A 6,626-nucleotide genomic window follows, 5' to 3' on the forward strand; every position below is an offset into this window, starting at 1 on the left:
TCTTGCAGGGGACAAGAGTTTGGTACCCAGCACCCATATAAAGCAGCTCACAACCTGCTGCCGCAATAATGAGATGCTCCTCCTTCTCTATACTTCTGCTACAATGAACCCTTAAATGGTGGAACAAAATAAACCATTCCTCCCTTTAGTGATTGTTTGATCACACACTGAGAAAAATAAGCAATACATTATTACTTACTTCATGGTAAAAAGAGGCCTAAGAAGTGTTTATTGCGTTCTAAGTGTTTCCTTAATTGCCCTCTTTAAAATTGTCTTAAAAGTATTTTTGAAGAATGTAGACAAATCCCGATGAAGGAAGGACGAGCTGAGATGCTGTGCAACTGTTTAAGGGTTCCTGGTGCTGCATCTCGGTCACTAGCTGAATCTTGTACTAACACCAAATGGAGATGCGGAAAACACACTAAGTTGACTTAGGGGTTGTGCACAGGAACCAAAAGGCAGGAAAATACTAAACATTGCTGAGAGCATCCACCCCAGGAAGGACTTTACCTTCCAGGAGCTCTAGACCGGCACCACCCCCAGTGCTCACATGGCTGACTTTATCCTCTGTATTCCATTTGGCACAGCAGGTGGCAGTGTCTCCACCGCCTATGATAGTGATGCAACCCCTAGAAGTGGCTTTTACCACCTCATCCATGCGGGACTTGGTTCCCCTGGCAAAAGCTTCCCATTCAAAGACCCCAACAGGTCCATTCCAAACAATCTGCTTGGCTCCAACCACAGCCTCGGCATATTTCTTGCTGCTCTCAGGAACACAGTCCAGGCCCAGCCAGCCAGCGGGTATACCAGAGGCCACAGTAGCTTGGCCAGTCTTGGCATTCTCATCAAATTTGTCAGCAGTGACAAAGTCAACGGGCAAGGTAATCTTCACACCATTTTTCTCAGCTTTAGCCGTGAGGTCTTTGACAATCTTGGCTCCTTCTTCATCATACAGAGAAGTTCCGATCTCCATGTTGTTGAGCCCCTTAAGGAAGGTAAAAGCCATTCCACCACCAATGATCATCTCATTGACTTTGTCCAACATATTATTGATCAGCTGGATCTTGTCTGCAACTTTAGCTCCTCCCAACATTCTTCAAGATCCCATTTTAATTCCATAGTGACTAAAGCCATTGTGCATTCTAGAGTGCATCTATTTATATTCTGCCTGTAGAAGAAAGTGAGCTATGAAAGCTTAGTCCTCTTTGATTACCTCTGGTTGGCTTTGTCACTGTTCATGACTCAGCATGGAAATAAGATGAAATTCCAGCTGTAGATTTGGAGAAGTTGATGATCTATTAATAAAGATGTCCGCCGGAAAAAAAAAAGTATTTTTGAATAATTATATTCATGGGATTTTGATCTTTGGGGATTTTAATATTTGTTAGTGGGACATTTAGGATAACTGTTGTTGTTAATTAATTAAATATCTGGGGTCCCCCCGCCCGCAGCAAACTCCGGCGGGTCCCGGCGGTGGCGGCTGTGGCGGTGGCGGCGGGTCAGACATATAAACACAGGAAATAGCTATATAAGAATTTATTAACAAGGAGAGAAAGAAATAAAGGGAGAGAGAGAGAGAGAGAGAGAGAGAGAGAGAGAGAGAGAGAGAAGGGGGGAGGGAGAGAGAGAGAGGAGAGAGAGAGAGAGGCAAAAGCCCCGTGTGAGAGGAAAAGCAGAAAGAGAGCAATGTCAGGGCGGGGTCAGGAGTTAAAAGGAGTGGGTGTGGCTAGGGCAGGGACCAAAGGAACAACAACTGTTTTATTTTTTATTATTAATCTGTTTCTGGAATTATGGAGTATATACACAGAATATATGCAAGATGAGAACCCTACAGTAGGTAGCATGGAATTTCTGTCAATTTTTGTTCATTGTAGACTGTCTACCCTAGCTCTTCTGCTTAGCAGATTCTATAGAATTCCCTGTGTGTAATCTGCTATTCTCAACCTGTAATATTAACCATGTTGTGGTCTTACAGATAAACTATTTAGGGTGTTTTTTTTTCCTTACATCAGTCAGAAATCATCATGAAGACTTTGACAGCCCAAATGAAGGAGAGAAAATGGTTCCCCCAAATTTGTAAATTGACTATGTGACTTATAAAATATAAAAGAGTAAAGTAGCACCAACTACTGTGTGACCGTACCTTCCTGAAGTGGCAGGAAAGGGTACACTTGAGACTAAGTTCATGATTAACCCATTTAATAAAGATGCTCTATGTTTTGCTAATCAAGAGACCCTTTATATGCACATGTACTCACTCAGTGAGAAAAATCTATACACACTTGGAAGCTCTCCTTTGCAGAATCAACAAAAGACAAGGTTTGCATACACAGGCTTCCTAAGACAACTATTCCCTTTAACTTAGCCTGAGGCCAACTCATTTCTAAAGCCTTCTTCCTAGGATTAAAGAAGCTTTGCCACCCTCCACCAAGCACAACAAAAACAGTTTTCAAGAACACTTCAAACTCCACTGAACTGACATTTGCCTGTTTCCTCTCTTGCCATGGTGATTCGCAGAATATTTATATGTAAACAGAAGCTGCCCCTATTCTAATGAGCCTGCCCACTGATTCTGGTGACTCATCCAAGATCAGGAGCTCTGCTGGGGCCAGAGGTGGTGGCCAGCTTATAGAAGTGGGTGGCAGTGGGCAGGTCCCAGGATTGATGTTTAAGTTGGCAATGAGCTATACCATAAATTCACAGGCTTTATACACAATGGGACTGAAGGGACAAATGTCTGCTTGAAAGAGCTATTCTTAGCTGATTCTTAGAGTTCATATCTTGTCTGCCATGTGGGAGCTCAATAAATATTTATTAACTCTCTTGACTAGTTTAATGTCAACTTGACACAAGCTTGAGACTTCTGAAAGGATGGAGCCTCAATAGAGAAAATGCCTCCATGATATCCTGCTGTACGACATTTTCTTAATTAGTGATTGATGAGGAGAGTCTACCCAGCAGTTCTCAACCTGTGGGTCATGACCCCTTTGGCAAACCTCTATCTCCAAAAGTATTTGCATTCATACAGTTCATACAGTATCAAAATTACAGTTATGAAATTGCAGCATAAATAATTTTATGGTTGGGTTCACAACTTGAGAAAATATATGAAAGGGTCAAAGCACTAGGAAGTTTGACAACCACTGGTTTAGCCATTAGTGAGTGATGTTATCCTTCAGCTGGTGGTCCTGGATTCTATATAAAAGCAGGCTGAGCAAAGCCACGGAGCAAGTCAGTAAGCAGCACCCCCTCATGTTCTCAGCATCAGCTTCTATATCAAGGTTCCTGTCCTGTTCGAGTTCTTGTCTTGACTTCCTTCAGTGATGGGCAGTGCTGCAAAAGGATAAGCCAGATAAACCCTTTCCTCACCAAGTTTCTTTGGTCATGGTATTTCGTTACTCTAATATATTAACTAAATAATGATTTTTTTTGCTCTTGTTATAGAAGGTCAAAATCAGAAAGGCTCATTGATTTGGTATCAAATACAAATATATCTCACCTACACACTTTTCCAGACTTCTATATTGTGACAAGATTGCAGTTTATAAGAAAAAAAAATGATGTTAAATATTTTGACTCATGTTTTAGTAAAATATCAGAGACATAAAACTACAGAAGAAATCTGCATGAAATGAGCAGCATTGTCACTGGAGATTGATGTGCTCTCAATTAAATCAAGAAGTTCAAGATATATAGCTCGCTTACTCTGAATTGTAAATGATGGACTATGATCCCTGACTGAAGGCTGAGGGAGCAGAAGAGGACCCTGTGGTGAAATGAAAGGTTGATGACGCTAGATTCCTGACTAGGCTACGGAGATATTTCACTTATGGGAGAAGAGTTGGGAGCAAAACCTCTGTGGACAGAAGGGCTGAATTTTACCTGTTAGCTTGCCTGCTGATAAGCAAAGGCATGTGGGCAGGTCTCTGAGCAGCTCAGACCACTTACCAGGGTTTTCCTTGAAGTGCTATATTGTCTGTGACCATGTCTATGAAGTTACTTTTGAACTAGTATACTACTTGCCCGTAGGTGTCGTGAGATATACAAATGCTAACAAAGAACTGGGGGAAGAGACCGAGTTTTGTTGCAAGAGCTGTTGATCATGCTCATCAAATTTGCCTGTTAGAAATATAAGCATCAGTTAAAGGCCACTGGGGTTCAAATGGTCCTTTCTGATACTCATCAACATTAACATTTGATGAACCATGGATAAATGGTAATGGGAAAATGAATCATGTTGATTGATTCCCAATTTCAAAAAGAACAAAAAGGTTTGATCGCCATTCCATTTGTTAGCCTCTGGTGAAAGGGCTGGAGAATATTGATTACTCTCTACACAAGCTTTAATACCACCATTGGCAGCTGAAGGAGTAGAAGAAAACTTCACTAACAAACATCTTGAGGGACTCTTGTGTGAGTGACTTCTAGGCTGAGGGGAAGAGAAAAGAAATAAAAACGGAGTCCAACTTCACAGTACACCTATCTCAGGTGAAATCGCAATAATCTCCATCCAGGGTGGGAGTCAACAGATTCCTCCTTCTCTCCCAGTCCTTCCTACCCACTGCTCTGTAATATAGTTGACCATAGCACCTAATTACGCTCTAAATATGTAGCATCCTTTTGTCTATACGCCTTAGGGAAGATCTTCATTGTTTAGAATAGCCTGCAGCTTAAGTAGCTTTTTATTTATCTTCTAGGCAGTTTTATTCAATAATTTTAGTGGAATTGACTTTCTGCATATTTTTACTAAGTCAATCCCCTGCTTATAGCAATAAATGGATTCTCATCACCGAAAGGATAAGAAAAAAGAGTGCTGGATATGTCAGGCTGTGCCTCATTTTCTGCTCTCTTTGTATGTATATCTCCCTTCCCTGCCTTCTTTCCATTTTTCGGAGATAATTTTAAAAGGGCCTCCAAGAAGGAAAACATATTTGTGTGCATTGGCTTGTAAATCCACAGAGAAACTTATATCCAAGTAAAATGTGCATATCTAAATCAAAATGCTTCATAATAAAGATTTAAATACACAGAATATGGATTTAAAATTTTTTGTTTCATAATTGTCTCCAAACATTTATTCCTATATAAAGAATGTGAATATTTATTGATTTATACTATTGCAAATGGTGTTTATATGCAGATATATAAACATGAATATGTTTTATATTTTCCCATATGATTCTCCTCTAGTATTTTTGTCTTACCTTGCTTTTGAGCATTTTTTTGTTTTTCGTTTTCTGCCTTTGTCTTTATCTAATAGAACAGGGTTACTATGATCTTGTATATTTAAGAGAATAAAAATAAAGTTCGCTCATGTAGGTATCAAAATGTTGAAAATGAATTTGAAGAAAAGATAGATAAACTCACTTTCTAGCTGGGCAGTGTTGACACAGACATTTAATCCCAGCATTTTGGAGACAGAGGCAGGCAGATCTCTGTGATAGCTTTTAAAAAGTTCATATTTAACGAAATATAGCTGAATTTTGAAATAGATTTGTAATTTCTAAAAGACATCATTTAATTCCACAATAAAAGTTAACCTTACAGTCATCTCTAGAACACATCATGTGATCAGGCATCACACACACATGGTAAATATGACGGCCAACAAATGGGATGCAAGATTCTATAGTGAAAACTTTCTCTAGCTATTTTATTTATTTTCTTTCTTTTTTTGTGAAATAGATTCTTCTTTCATATAATACATTCCAATGACGGGTTCCACACCCTCCATTTTACTCAGCTCCCCCAAGTCTCTCCATCTCTCCTTTCCTCCAGATTCAGATCTACTCTTCAGTTTCCTATTCAGAAAAGAGCAAGCCTCCAAGAGACCACAGCAAAACAGGACAAAACAAGTTACAATAAAACAAGGCGAAAGGCTAGACAAGGCAACCCAATAGGAGGGGAAAAGTCTCAGGAGCAGCCAAAAGATAATATATATGGGACTCTTGGGAGTTTTTTATTTGGTTAAAGTAAACAAACTGTATGCTAAAGAAAGTGGGAAAGGTCAATATAGTTAAGTAAGGACAAAGCAGTCAAGGTCAAGAAAGAAGGAGCAAGAAAGAACACTGAGGACTGACCCATCCATACCTACAAGGCAATTCATGGCTACTGAGAGAGGGAGAATCAGTATTCCCCAGTTTTCCAAGAGACTCCCTAAATATTATTGGCTATTTCCACTTGTTGCTGCTCAGAAGTTGAAGAAAAGATTCTATTGCTAGAGAAATAACTCATTTCATACACAGGACTTGAAGACTCAAGCATCAACTGACAAAGAAGCCTCCCTAAATACTCTGCCTCTCTCTCTCTCTCTCTCTCTCTCTCTCTCTCTCTCTCTGTGTGTGTGTGTGTGTGTGTGTGTGTGTGTGTGTGTGTGTGAGAGAGAGAGAGAGAGAGAGAGAGAGAGAGAGAGAGAGAGTGTTTTGAGATAGTATTTCTCTTTATAGCCCTGACTGTCCTCAAACTCACTTTATAAACCAGACTGGGCTCAAATTCTCCCTCTGCTTCCAGAGTGCTGGAATTGAAAGCATGCACTCACCACTGTTTGACTGAATATTTGGGGAGGGGGGCAGGTTAAGACTACTTCTCTTGTCATTCAAAGGTGTTATGAAAGCCTACAAGAGAGA

General features: G+C 40.0%; 1 pseudogene; it reads right to left on the minus strand.

Annotated features, from left to right (window-relative positions):
* Positions 1-292: 292 nt before the first annotated feature.
* Positions 293-1,093, minus strand: LOC142856890 (phosphoglycerate kinase 1 pseudogene; annotated as a pseudogene).
* Positions 1,094-6,626: the final 5,533 nt, after the last annotated feature.

This window comes from Microtus pennsylvanicus, chromosome 9, assembly GCF_037038515.1.
Source record: "Microtus pennsylvanicus isolate mMicPen1 chromosome 9, mMicPen1.hap1, whole genome shotgun sequence".
Lineage (NCBI taxonomy): Eukaryota > Metazoa > Chordata > Mammalia > Rodentia > Cricetidae > Microtus > Microtus pennsylvanicus.